Below are 15,522 nucleotides of genomic sequence, written 5' to 3' on the forward strand. Positions count from 1 at the left end.
AGACCCCTCTCTCTGTTTTCAAGGAGCAATGGATGCAAATATATATTATGATGATGTGTTCTTTAGACGAAGTATAATTTGGTTTTAGCATTGGTAATGTAGAAAAGATGCTACTATAACAGTACAAAGGTTTTTATACATTCTGTGTGCAGATCTATTTGCTTAGTTAATCATCGTGAAAGATCAATATAGTGAGAGTCCAATTTTTAGACTCTGCGCAACCATTTTCCCTGTTGGCTTAAGACTGGAAATTACTGTATCCTACTTCCTCTCAGTACAGAGACTTTTAAACTATTTAGGATTTAGTACTTTTTACATATTAAACTTCTTTCCTTGTAAAGTACAGTATTTCTTGACCCTTGCTTTGAGCTAATATAGTTCAGGTCTTTTTTTTGAGAATTATAGAACTAGATTTCTCCTCTGTATTCAACACTCAGCCTCAATTACCATTTTGCTACACACTCATCAGCTGAAGACAGATAGAAGGCGGAGGAGAAGTGGGGTAATTTGAAGTGGGTTTCCAAAGCTGAAGTCCAGTCTCCACCTATTGTTTCACAAGTTTTTAATTATTATAGCAGCCCTTCTGTACAACCATGTCAGAGATGTTGAACATTTTAGGAGCCTAATGGTCTGCTCTTCCACACGTAATAACATGTCATAGCTGATCCCTGCATAGCATTATTGAGTAAGATTTTGCACTTGTTCCTACACACTGCCAAATTATTGACTTTTGAACAATAAGTCTGTATGCAGAAGTCTTGGCTTTGGGCTACCAACAAGGCTGGAGATTTCATCTTTTGGTATGCTCAGGTCCCTCACATCTGCTGCTGTTAAGCAAACTGTATCACGCTGTTAAGCAAACTGTATCGCATTGTAAAGCAGCCATTCACCATCAGTTTCCTCACAGATCGTATTATCCAAGTTTCTGCAACCTTCCTCCATACAGACTAAGCAATCAGCTATGGTCAAATACTACATAGTAATATGAGCTCAAAGGCTTTTCTTGTAATGGCTGTTTTATACCAAAATACAGTGAAACATGGGGACCAAGCATAGGTAACAGGTTTTGGCTTTAAGGATGATCCCACAGATGTAAATGCTGGTGGATAAAATCAGATAAGGGATTAGTGGAACGCATTAATATGAGGCAAGATTCAGAGTGGAAAAGAAATAAATGGCTTGACAAGAAATCAGTGAAGAAAGACTACAGAAATTGGAGTGGCTTAGCAAGACAGTATTTAGGAAAGGTGGCAAGCCATTTCAGGTCAAGACAATAGTGGAAGGAGGACCTAGAGACCAGTTGAGCAAGGAGATTAGACAGGTTGAACAAAGATTCTGGTATTGGGAGGGTATTAAAGGATTAGGCAAGAAAAGCAGACTGGGTGTGTGTTGCAAAACAAGAGGATGACACTTGGAGCTACTAGGCAAAACAGAATGGAGGGATTTAGAGCTAACTGACTGGAGAAGAAAAAGGTTGAAAGAAGGAAATTTAAATATAATGAGAAGGTGTGAGATGAAACTGGCTGGACCAGGAGCCTCTGGTACCTGAGCTAGCAATTTATGGTGGAGGAGATGGAGAAAATGTAGTAAGAGAGCCATTTGACAGGGAGCCCAAGTGCAGTTCTCACATAAACCCGTGCTGGATTAAGACTGTATAGGTAAGTAGGCCTACAGTTGCCTACAGGCTTGCTCTGTCATATATTACAAAAATTTTGAGACATCATGTATGAGGCAGAGGATAACAGGAAGAAAAATGACGTTTTTATGACTAAGGCAGATAAAGGCTGGATAAAATGATCTGAACTAGTGGTTTAATACTGCCATAGAATCACTGTACAATAGCCACCCCAGGGTGAGTTATCGAAAGTATTCAAAGTTGGACTATTAATTGCATTTTTCCCCATTTTCTGTATATCTGTGATGAGATATATCAAAGAGGTATTTGCAGAAGTGTTCTGTGCTACTGAGTGGTGGCAGTTAAGTGGAGTTTTCTTTAAATGTAGCACTTTTTAAAACGGAGATTTTAAAAAAACACTAAGCATTTAATAATTTTTTAATTTTGTGTCATATTTTGATAGTGTTCATTAAAGTCTAGTGCTGATTACAAATTTATTTTATATTACAAAATGAAAACTAAATAATGGTCTACTCAGAATGAGGCAGCAATACCATGGTAAAAACATGTGAAGTCATTTAATTAAAGGTTGCATACCAATACATTCTTAATTCAAGTTTCTTGGGCAGTTTTAGACCACTTTTGTGGCTAACTTACTTGGTACTACTCCAGAAGACACACGTGCAGAATCCAGCAGCTTTACTTAGAAACATTTTCTGCAGAAAGGTGCTCTACTAGAGCACGCACTAGCTTCCAGTGGTTGTCATAATTGACATGTTGGTTTAGATCTGTAGTATTTGCATCAAAGACTCTTCCAATAGACAGGATCTAGTTGCCTTCTTCTGCTGTCAAAGCATTTGAATTTATTCACAGTTTTGAAAGGAAATGCTCTGGTAACAGAGTAGGAAGCAACAAGGAAAAATGTGAGTCATGAATGGCTGATACTTGTCTAATGATAAGAAAATAGAGAATGCACTAGAACTAAACAGAAGGTACAGAAGTGGTAGATATTTAAATTTAATTGAGGAAACTAAGAGAGACTTTAAAACTCAGTGTTGATTAAAGACAATAGAAGCATAAAAAATAGGGCTGGAGGGTACCTTCAGGATCGTCCAGGTGGTCCGTAGCAAAGATCGCACAGTATCATGGAATGGTTTGAGTTGGAAGGGACCTTAAAGACCATCCAGTTCCAACTGCCCTGCCATCTAGCCTCAGGGCGCCATCCAACCTGGCCTTGAACACTTCCAGGGATGGGGCATCCACAGCTTCCTGTGCCAGTGCCTCACCACCCTTACTGGGAACATTTTCTTCCTAATGTCTAATCTAAATCTTCTCCCTTTCTTCCAATTTAAAGCCATTCCCCCTCTTCCTATCACTCCATGCCTTCGCAAAAAGTCCCTCCCCAGCTTTCTTTTACATCCTTTTCAGGTACTGGAAGGTTGATGTAAGGTCTCCCTGGAGCCTCTTCTCCAGACTGAACAGCCCCAACTCTCTCAGCCTGTCCTCATAGCAGAAGTTCTCCAGTCCTCTGATCATCTTTGTGACCTCCTCTGGATTTGTTCCAACAGTTCTATACAATTCTTATGCTGAGGATTCCAGAACTGGACATAATACTCCAGGTGGGGTCTCATGAGAGTGGCGTAGAATCCCTTCCCTCAACCTGCTGGCTATGCTTATTTTAATGCAGTCCAGGATACGGTTGGCCTTCTGGGCTGCAAGCGCACATTGCCAGCTCATGTCAAGCTTCTTATCAACCAGCACCCCCAAGTCCTTCTCTGCAGGGCTGCTCTCAATCACCTCATCCCCCATCCTGTACGGAAATTGTGGATTGCCCCAACCCAGGTGTAGAACCTTGCACTTGGCCTTGTTCAACTTCATGAGGTTCACACAGGCCCACTTCTCCAGCTTGTCTCTGTCACTCTGGATGACATCACATCCTTCTGGCATGATAACTGAACCACTCAGTTTTGTGTCATCTGCAAACTTGCTGAGGGTGCGCTTGATTCACTGTCAATATAATTGATGAAGGAACTAAACTGCACTGGTCCCAGTACAGAACCCTGAAGGACGCCACTTGTCAGAGACCTTCATCTGGACGTTGAGCCAGAATAAGTGGAATGGAAAAGGTCAGGGAAACAAGGTTAATAACGTAGTAAACCTCTTAGTTGCATTGAAAGGGCAGGAAGAGATACATTCCTAGTATATTGTAGAATGGATTAAAAAATGTGTAATTTAATGAGTAAAGTTCAGAAATGTGAAACATGCTGGCTTTTGTTTAATAACTGGAGATCTGTTTAATAACATAGGAGGAGGAGGCACAAACAGAACTCCAAAGAATGTGAAGAAAATAGTAAATATGAACCTCCTGTCCATCTACAAAGAGACAGCTGGCTGATTTTTTGTTCTACACTACTCTTTTGCTTTTTCCTTCTACTTATCTTGTTTGGTTTTTTTTTTAAGGATGTTAATATTACGTTATTACTATTGCTTACTAATATTAGATATTGCTACTAATACCTGCTACTTATAATTTTTGCTAATTTGCTAATATTACATCTTGCTGCTACTAATAGTTTGTGATACTGCTGGTAAATAGTACATTTAAAGCCAGATCACTAGGATTAGATTGCTAGTACCCAAGACAGTACTTTCAGTTAAACATCTTTCAACTTGTTCAGCATGTGAAGATACTTCTTACAGGGCTTTGTAGTATAGCTCATGTCCACTGGAAATTAAAAATTGAAACTGAATTCATCAGGGAATATAAGGTACATAACTGTCCAAAAATGATACCCATCAGGATGGTTGCCTTGGTGCTGTGTAGGCCAGTGTTTCATATGTTTTAGAAAAAATGGTGAAAGTTTCTGCAGATGTGTAAATATACATATAGAATCATAGAATGCTTTGGGTTGGAAGGGACCTTTGTAGGTCACCTAGACCAACCACCCCTGCAGTAGCAGCAACATCTTTAACTACATCAGGTTGCCTCGAGCCCCGTCCAACCTGATCTTGAATGTTTCCAGGCATGGGGCCTTCCCTGCCTCTCTGGGGAAACCTCTTCCAGTGTTTCACCACCCTCATTGTAAAAAGTTTCTTCCTTATATCCAGTCAAAATCTACTCTCCCTTAGTTTAAAACTATTACTCCTTGTCCTGTCACAACAGGCCTTGCTAAAAAGTGTGTCCCCATCTTTCATATAGGAAAGTGAGCATACACATGCACATATATAAATACACAGATACTTACGCACACTTTTTCCTTTTTTTGATACAGAAAACAAATTAATCTCTATTTTATAGGAAAAAAATAGATAGTGAAGTTTTATCCCATTCTAGCAGAAATAAAAAAATATATTAGTTTTCAGCCTTAAGGCATAAAGTTGTATGTCTCTAATCAACGTGAGAAAATTCTCTGTTCCTTCCTACATAGAGTTACACCCTAAGCCACAGCTGAAAACTCATCCTCTCTGCCTGCGAGCTAAGGCGCACCTTATAAGGTAGGGCAGGATTCTTTGCTCCAGCTCAGCAAAACTGAACCCACACAGTCCATCTTAATGCAGAATATATAAATAGAAGATACACAGTTTGACTATTAAGTAAATAGTCACCCAAATTACAACATTCCAAGACAGATGTCAACTGCCAATTACCTTGTTATCTGAAATGAGAGTGAGTTTTCACCACAAGTAAAGACATGTTTCCACGTTATTATCACAGCTTAGTGTACTGAATGTTCACACGCTAGTTTATCTCACACTGACTTGTTGGGAATAGCATAAAAGTCAGCAGAACTAACCAAAGACTAAGTGTAGACCGTTAGGAGTTGTGTATGGTAACAATGCAAAAAGAAACATGAACTTAATCCTCCTAATTCTCTTCCTAAACTTAGTTGTGCCATACATTTGACCTTCAGAAGCACGTGTGCCCTAATTTTTAGGTTTACTATATATTGTCTTTTGTAATCGCAAATTGTAAATCATACAGCTTGATCTACATGACTAGCAGAGTAAATGAGAGGCAGAGCAGATATGTTGTCTGGATTTTATTGCTGAAATACATTTCTGTCCAAGAAGCTTTCTAGGCCCAAAGACGAGGAGGATGAATAAAACTGCTAAAAGCAGGCAAGAGATCAAGACATGTAAATACTGAGTAGTTCTTGCATATTTTGTGGAGTTTACTTTGGATACCATTGAAACTGCTGTTTCTCAGATGGACGTTCGACAGGCTCAGCTTCTGTGCTATCTTACAGCTTGAAACAATTGTTAAAAATTACAGAGTTCAGTTCTTCATGCCTTAAGAATTACTTGTCTCTACTTTTTTGGAGACCTCAGTAAGGCAAATCTGAAGCTTGTGTTCATAATGGAAATAAGGCTTGTATAGCAAAGTAGTACAACTATAGCCTATGCCCTCTCTTCTGCTGCCAAGAGAATACCCATGAGGAAAAGATTACATGCCTGGATAACATAGGATCTTAGGGAAAGCAGGGCACTGACCCCTACCTTGGATGAAGGAGGTTAGCAAAGTAGCAGTACAAATCTCAGAACAAAAGGTTAAACAAGCAAGAAAAGTCTAAGGAAAGAGGCAATACAAAAGCGGCCAGGTTCTTACAAATGTAATTTAAAGTCATAATGATCATTCCTAAGCAGTTCTAGAGGTGGATATTGGGACCTTCCATTCACAGTAGCAAGTCTTGACTCCAAACTTTTTCACCTCAGTGGTGGCCACATAAGCCTCACTGGTTCAATACAATTTAGCTAATCTTTGAAACTTCGGATAATGATTCAAACTAACTTTAAGGTTCTCAAAAAAAATTCTAGATTCAGCATCTTCCTTTTGAATGAAAATGCAATTCCACAGTAACAGAGTGCTAACGTTTTGAGGATATTTTCACTTGTACTTTTGCAATTTGTTTTCTGAATTCCACAGTGAACAGAAATGAAATGACAGATTGCAAGAGAATGAATAGAAAAGTGGAGCAAGCATGAGAGTAAGGATTAAAGCGCTCTAAGATTTGTTGTAAAGCTACATAGTCTCTCTGAACAGAAAGAAATACTTCAACACCCAACCAAAAGCCCGTAGCTCTAGTTTTCCTCCCAAATACTAATTAATAAAAGCAATGTTCTGAAAAAGAAGTCAAAATTACTATATATGTAGAAGTGAATTCTTGGGTTGGGAAGCCAAACTAGCTCTTTACATATTCAGTTTGGTTGTGGGTTTTGTATGTCTGATTGCTTTTCTAAGGCAGTACTAGAACCCAGTAAGGCAAACAAGAACCTAGTAGTAGCACAAAACTCTCAATCGACCTATGACATAAAACAAGAAGTTTCAGTATGCTTGCAACCACTCACTGTAAAGACATTCCTATATAGATACCTTATTCAACTATATTCTCACCTTTTGAAGGTAGCAGTCAGCTTCTTCCCAGCTGGCTCTAAGACATTAATACATCCAACCGGTCCTTAGCTAATGGGATCATTTTGGAAATATCCAATCTACCACAGGTAAGGCTGGGCTGACAGCTTAGGGAAGACTCAACAACATTTCCTGAAGGACAGTTTGTTATTGGAGGCACTATATCAATTCTGTTCTTTTGTTTAGATTCACCATTGAAGATTTATTCCCATGTTCCAACTGGAAATCTGTTCAAGAAACTCACTCCCCTAGGTTAGGATCTTTCTCCTAAATTCTAATCTTAATTTGTAAACTGAGAGCTTATGTTGGTTTGTTCTTCATCCTCATTGTCCTTTTGCTTTAGCAGATATCCCTCTTTGGTATTTACCTGGTTAACGTATTTATATGCAACAATCATGTCTGATCTTACTCAGCCTTCATTTTTACTTCCCTTTCTCAGTAGTCATTTCTGCACTTGTGCGAGTGATGTGTGTCTTTTCTGCATACTGATTTACTTGAATATTCCATTTTAATGTTTTACCAGTGTCAGTCCTATTTCTGCAGGAAATGCCTCAGGTGGTCAGTAAATCCTGATGTTTTTAGAACTGTATCACAATTTTCATCATCGTATATAAACTAGACCAACCTATTTTGCTAATTTGAAATATTGTGTTCTCCTTATAGCAAATTCTTTGTTATTATTCTCCAGAAATATGATATTATAGTTTGTATTGTAGAATTTCATTCTGTTTCATGACTCCATTTCTTGGGATCATCCATTTTTTTTCCTGCAAATATTACTGATAGCTTCTCTTTTTTTTTCTTTTTTTTTAATTTTCTTTTTTGTCAACAGAGCACTGCTAATATTTCTGTCCAGCTTTCTTCTAACTGGATTTGTCACGCAAAATTACTCAGTACCTTACCATTTTTTGCCTTCCTAGCCTGTATTATAATCCTTATAAAAGTTATCAACTTTGCCAGCTTCATTAATAAATTTCTGAGTGGCACCATGTAATGTGTTTTATTAATACACAGTTGTATTAAGTTTGTGACGTCTTTGTCTAGAAATTCAAGTTATTTTTAAAAAAAACCTAAGTCGCATACATTCATGTCTACTTTTACATCTGATTATTCACTACTTCACTGTTTGCTTTAAATTGTTACAGATAACTCAGGTCAAATTCAGAGACCTTTCAGAGATGAATCACTTCTGTCCTCTCCCTCCTTTAGACAGTCATTGCTTGTTCTCTAATCACATAACACTCTGACTTTATATATTTCTTTGAAATCATAGACTCATAGAATCATAGAATCACTAGGTCATAGAATGGCTTGGATTGGAAGGGACCTTAAAGATCATCCAGTTCCAACCCCCCCTGCTATAGGGAACACTTTCCATTAGATCAGGTTGCTCAAGGCCCCATCCAGCCCGGCCTGGAACACATACAGGGATGGAGCTTCCACAATTTCTTTGGACAGCCTGTTCCAGTGTCTCCCCACCCTCACAGTGAAAAATTTCATCCTAATATCTAAACTAAATCTCCCCCATTCGAGGTTAAAATCATTACCCCTCATTCTATCTCTGCAATTCCTGATAAAGAGCCCCTCCCCAGCTTTCCTATAGGCGCCCTTTAAGAACTGGAATGCTGCTAAAAGCGTGTTGCTGGCTCCTGTTGAGCTTCTCATCCACCAGCACCCCCAAGTCCACCTTTTCAGAGCTAGTCTCAAACCATTCCCTGCCTAGGCTGCATTTGTGCTTGGAATTGCCCCAACTTCGATGCACGACATTGCACTTGGCCTTGTTGAACTTCATGAGCTTCACACAGGCTCACCTCTCAAGCATGTCCAGGTCCCCCAGAACTGATCCCACATTCTTCTTACTCTAGTTTGTGTCAGGATTTTGGGATGAAGATTTTTTTCAGGCCACACAATCTGATTTTTCCTCCTTCAAATACATATCTCCCAAATCTATATTTTATTTATATTAATCATACTAGCCATGGGCTGAGGAGTATATTTGAGTTTATTTTAGGGTAGTAGGGAAAACTCCCTTCCCTTCAAACCGTTTTCCCACAGATAAGGTAAAACTTTGCTGCAGTAGCAGAGTGATGGGGAATGCAGAGCCGCGGGCTCCTTTGCGCCAGCAGAGTCACAGCCAGGTGACAGCAGTCGAGAGCCGTGCGGTTGTCAAGTGTGCCACGGGGTGGTGCCACAGGGCTGAGTTTGTAACGGCGCGGCCGCCACTCACACGAGCGGTACAAACAAAAGCTAATGCTAAAGGAAATGATCCACTCGAATGTGCATCGCTCATTGGTGGGAGGTATTTGCTGTAAACTTCGCAAATCATTTAAATCATACAGTTACGGTGTTATTTGCTTGGTCTGTATTCATAGAATCATATAATAGTTTGGGTTGGAAGGAACCCTAAAGCCCATCCAGTTCCCACCCCCCTGCCATGGGCAGGGACACCTCCCACCAGATCAGGCTGCCCAAGGCCCATCCATCCTGGACTTGAACACCTCCAGGGATGGGGCAGCCACAGCTTCCCTGGGCAACCTGTGCCAGTGCCTCACCGCTCTCATGGTGAAGAAATTCTTCCTAATGCCCAGTCTAAATCTGCCCCTCTCCAGTTTATACCCATTGCCCCTCGTCCTATCACTACAGGCCTTTGTAAACAGTCCCGCCCCAGCTTTCATGTAGCCCCTTCAGGTGCTCGAAGGCAGCTATAAGGTCTACCCGGAGCCTTCTTCAGGCTGAACAACCCCAACTCTCTCAGCCTGTCCTCGTATGCGAGGTGCTCCAGCCCTCTGATCATCTTTGTAGCCCTTCTCTGGACCTGTTCTAAGAGTTCCATATCCTTCTTATGTTGAAGATTCCAGAACTGGACACTATACTCCTGGTGGGGTCTCACAAGAGCGAAACAGAGGGGCAGAATCCCCTCCCTCAACCTGCTGGCCATGCCTCTTTGGATGCAGTTCAGGACACAGTTGGCCTTCTGGGCTGCGTATGCACATTGCTGGCTCGTGTCAAGCTTCTCATCAATGAGCACCCCCAAATCCTTCTCTGCAGGGCTGCTTTCAATCGCATGGCTCCCCATCCTGTATTAAAATTGGGGATTGCCCTGACCAAAGTGCAGGACCTTGCACTTGGCCTTGTTGAACTTCATGAGGTTCGCACAGGCCCACTTCTCCAGACTGTCCAGGTCCCTCTGGATGACATCCTGACCTTCCAGTGTGGCAACTGCACCACTCAGTATTGTGTCATCTGCAAACTTGCTGAGGGTGCACTCAATCTTGCTGTCTATGTCATTGATGAAGGTATTGGAAAAGGTCTCTAAGATCATCAGGTCCAATCATCAGTCTCAAGTCCCATGTACATATTAGAGGTGACTCTGTCTGTGAATAACTACAGCCTAAATGAGTATCTGTACAGTAGGGCTTATCATTGCTTGAACAGTGTAGCCCTCTTTGCCTTCGTAACTTTGATTTTCTACAGATTCTGTAAAACACATTGTGCAGAAATAATATTAGCGATGCAACTGTGGAGCTAACAATCTACAGATGTCTTATCTTTCCATATAATTTAACAAAGGTATATTTCATGAGCATATTCCTTCTGCTGTCATAGTAGGGAAACCAGTCTAAATCACTGCTGGTCTACTTTAGGTACTATTTCTTCAATTATGGAAGCAATGGAGAAGCATATTTGTACAAGACACCTGAGAAACAGGAATTCCATTCCTTTCCTGTGGAACGTGAAAGTTCTTTAATAAAGGGGGAAAAAAAAGTTCCTAGGAAAGCTTAAGTAACTGCAACAGTTGATGTAAGTATCCAGAGATGGATCGTAAAATAAAACTAAAGCAACTAATGTTGTGAGATGCTTTTTCTTGTTTGCAAAAGAACTTTTTTGAATCCTTTGAGCTTAAGAAGAAAATGTTATGACTAATTTCACTCTAGTAGGACTGGAAGTTGTAGCTTCCAGTATCTGAACACAACCCAAAATACAGACTTGTTGATGGAGTATATATACAAGAGATTACAGCATATAGTAACTTAATGCAATTTTCAAAAAGCAATATTTGTTTCTTTATACAAGGGAATCCAAAATTCTGGTTTATGTAAGCTTTCAGTCTAGTTTAGATTAGAGCGACACATAGGGGTATATCAGGATAGCATTGGGAAAACAGATGCCTTCCCTTATCCAGAAATTTTTTATCGTTTCCCTCTGTACTTGTCTCCCACTTACGTAATCCTTTCATTTTGTTGTCAGAAGTCTCATATTATATCATTATTCCACTTGATAAAATTTATAATTTGATAAACATGGGTAAAAATAGACATCTTAATACTCTGTTGCTTATCATTCTGGTTGCTGTCTTGCACATTTTTACTTCTCCTGGAGGCATATTTACCTTTTTTTTCCAAGCCTTCCAGGCCTTCTGCTCTTACTTACTATATTTGCATTTCTGCAGTGGACATAGGAATAAAGAGCCATCACTGGTCTGTGCTGAAACTTCTGGCCGTCTGTGCAATATTGTGATAAGCTGCTGTCTAGGGAAACTCCCTAATGCCTCACCAAACTGTTAAAAGGTTTTCTGTGAAGCAACTTTTTTCAATGCTATTCCAGAGTCTTTCTCTGAAACAACATTGACATATCACCTCACTTGGAAGACAATCAGGCAACACAAGTAAGGTTTCAAAGCTTGTTAGAAAACACTTCATAAATGACAGTAGAATAGTACAAGTACACTACAATGAGAAATTACTTTGTTTGAATATGTATGACTAAATATTTTTATTTTTCTAATCTAATTGTCTAGCTACTTCTTTGGAAAAAGTTATAAGCTTGCTAGTTTGCTACTGATTTAGGATTTGAATCCTGGGACTCCTCTTGACATTCTGCGTGAATAGCATCCGTAATGACAGGGGAATTATGACCCAGAGTATTGGTTGGTAATATTCTGTGACAAGAATTATTGTCTGAATAGCTTTGCAAAACCTTCAGCTGCCTTGTGGAATAACACTGCATATGTGATCATGAATTGTTACAGAAATTTCCCTGTTTCACTGCCAGTGAAAGCAAAGCAAACCAGCAGCATTCCCTTCTCCATACAAGACCTTTCATTGTAAAGGAAGCAATTAAGAATTTCACTACTAACCGCAAGTTATTCCAATAAACAATTCTTTATCTTTCATATATCTCTTCTAAGTCATTAGAGAGGAATTATGTTTGATGATGCTTGCAGACTCCAACTTTTATAGACATAGTTACACTCAGGAAACTCACAAATCTTCATATGCAAATAAACTTAAGAAACTGCTCATGACCATGGGACTAAGTGCATAACCCATTTTCATCAGACAGAAATCCTGCTGCCTCACTCTATAGGTATTATATTAACTGACAGGAATTCAGGCAGTGGCCTCCAGGTGAAGATAATTAAGCTATCCTACCAGATCTGGAATGTGTTGGGAGCAATTCAGTGACTAGTTATAAAGGAAGGAAGGAAAGAATGTGTCCTGCTTTTCCTTGTTAGGGCTTGCTACCACCCTAGGGACAAGGGAACTTGTTTATTTTCATCCTGGAGGGAAGAAAAAAAAAAGAAAAGTTTCATGTTGCTTCTGAAGCAGGTGGTCTGAACAGCTTAACCCTTCCTACTGTACCTGATATATTCAACAGCATTCTTTTTCATAGTTTTGGTTGTGGTCTTTATTTTCATTGTATGCAGGAAAATTCTGATCTACCGTACCAATTGCCTCTAAGCTTCTCTGTCCACACTCAAGGCTACAGGGAATTTACAATTGGAATTAACAAAAAAAAAGATGATAAGAAAAAAATTCTGTATCTGTTATGCATCCCCGGTGCATAGGCAGTGGTAAGTCCAGAGCGGTAGCAGATTCTCCCATTTTTGGCAACACTGCCACACACTAAAAACTGAAAACAGAACTTCACAAAAAAAGAAAAAAAAGACGAATGGAATTCTACAGCCCTGTGCATGCTGGCTCCATGGTAAACCCCACACAGCACACACAAGTGTGGTATAATGCATTTTGAAAATATCTCCACATGGTCATTTTGATGTCCAAGATCATACGCTGCTGCTGTTTCCTTCTTCTATTTGATTTGTTTTACTCATTGCACAACAAGCATTGATGGAGGGCCCATTCCTGCAGTTTGTTCCAAGAAAGCCTGTCTTCACAGAACAAGTTTCACAGCAGGGGAAAGATTTAGAAACACAGTCTGAATCTCAGTACAGTAGCTGAGACTCTCAGATGTTAAAACTAGCAGGGGAAAAGAGTCTTCAGAGTGTCTGCTTGTGAAGCTGGGAACTCCATACTACAGGATGTTGTGTTTGCTACAGGTTTAGTTTCAGGAGAGGACTACACAAGGTCACAGGAAAGGAATACACTGAGAAGGACCAGATAGACGGAAATTGTGTTTGGCTCAGGAAGTTTCTCAGCTGCAAACAGCTAGAAGCTCAGAGAAAGTATTATATACTCCTATGCACTGTTTCATATCTTACTTAAGCATCCATTTCTGGCCATTATGAGAAGCAGGATACTGGTCTTACTGGATTCTTGGTCTTACTCAGTCTGGCCATACTTATTTTGAAGCATTACCTATTTCCAGTTTCAAAGTTCCTTCTGCATAAATTTACTGTTCTTGTGTTAAAATTTACTGCTGAAAAAATCCTTACTTAAGTAAAAGAAAAAGTGCCAGAGATTATAAAAAAACTTATACTATTGAGATTGATCCATAGCTGAGTGAATGTCCTACATTTACACCTTCACTTTGAGTCTTTTATGTCCCACATCTGGATTCTGGCAGGTTGTGTGAAGGACCTGATCTTTAATGATGTCATCTTTCACTATTAGATACTCTCTACACTGTGATAAACTATGTTATTTAAAAAAAAATAAAATTGTATTATACAACACCTTTAGATACAAGAGTAAAAAGAAAAATATGGAGACCAGTTATTAATCTCCTTTTGAGGCATTATTTATATTCTAAGTGTACTGATATACATACCCTGAAGACAAGATAGCTATGGCTTACACACTGCATGTACTTGTGACCATAAAAAGCAGTTCATGTTTTTCCCTTTCACTTCCTTTTCAGCTTCTGTTCAAGTCAGAGAAAATTTTTGTTTCTCTGTCTGACTTTGGCCAGTGCTGTTGATTTTCTACATATCTCCTACCTTTTAAGTCATTTAATAGCATCTTTGAGGATTTTCTTTTAGATTTCCAGATTCCAGCCCTTGCAACAGCATTTCCTCACATACCTTTTCGTGCTTTTGTAGGTCACTGACACGTAGCTCTTACCTGCCAGCAGACTTCAAAGCCTGTAATGTCTGGCAGCCAAGCCTGTCTCAGAGACTTTTCTATTGGTTGGAAGAAGTTACTGAAATTAGATGGCAAATGCTCCATCAGCACTGGAGTCACATTCCTATGCTAAAGATTGCCAGCATTGCTTTCTTGATTATATGCTGCTTCATGGCTAAATCTTGAATTCAGGGCTGGCTGTATGAAGAGGATGGTCTCCAAAGCCACTCTGCAAAACAATATCAGAGTAGCAAGGAATGAAACAGCCAGGTTTGCGGCATCCCCTAGGTACTGACCTCAAGCGCTGGGAAAATGGAATTTGCCAGCCCATGGGCTTATACCTACTCAGACACCTCTTCCCATGGCAGCTATCAACAGTCTGCCAAAGCAAAAGGGCTCTGTCTGCAGTCATCTTAACCTGACGTGTGGTCTAAGTCTGCTCACAGAGGCACCTCACTGCATGTGGGAATCACTGTCTTTCTGAATCATGGGGGTACTCACACGGAATCACCACATTTTCCTACCAAGGAAAGCGAATTCATAGGAGAAAGTTGCAGTGTCTCCAGCCAGAGTGCATTCTGCTGTAGTTCAGAAGACATCTGTGGACATTCACTAGATCTGAAAACCTTCCAACTTCAATTTCTCATTTGTATTGTTATCACAGACAGTTCCATACCACTAAGGTGCTAGTAAATAACTTGGACATAAAAAAGTAGGGCTTAGGTTATTTATTTTTATTTAATACTACACTTTTCTATTTAAATATAATCAGATATTTCATTAGGTCTATGGATTTATAAAATAATATGTGCTGAAACTAAACTGATTTTTAAGAGCTATCAGTAAGTGCAAGCCACATGGGTTTTGTCAGAATAAAAGTGTTAAAACACTGTGGTTTTCAGTGTAGTGAATTGTACTCTGTATTTTTATGCCATATACATAACCAAAAGTAACAGAGCTGTAAACACTTCCTTTGTCGACCTTTAAATATAAGTATCATTTTGGACTGTTTTATGTAGATTAGAAGACAGAAATAGATCAGCTCTATTAGCTTATTACTTATCCTTTCTGTGATCAGTACCATATTTCAAAATATATACTGCTCCTTTAGATACAGCAATTATATTTTCTCAGATTTACATATATGCATAAAACAAAAATGGCCCCAATTTTGTACATATTGTTCCATAAGG

This window comes from Cuculus canorus, chromosome 8 (assembly GCF_017976375.1).
Source record: "Cuculus canorus isolate bCucCan1 chromosome 8, bCucCan1.pri, whole genome shotgun sequence".
NCBI lineage: Eukaryota > Metazoa > Chordata > Aves > Cuculiformes > Cuculidae > Cuculus > Cuculus canorus.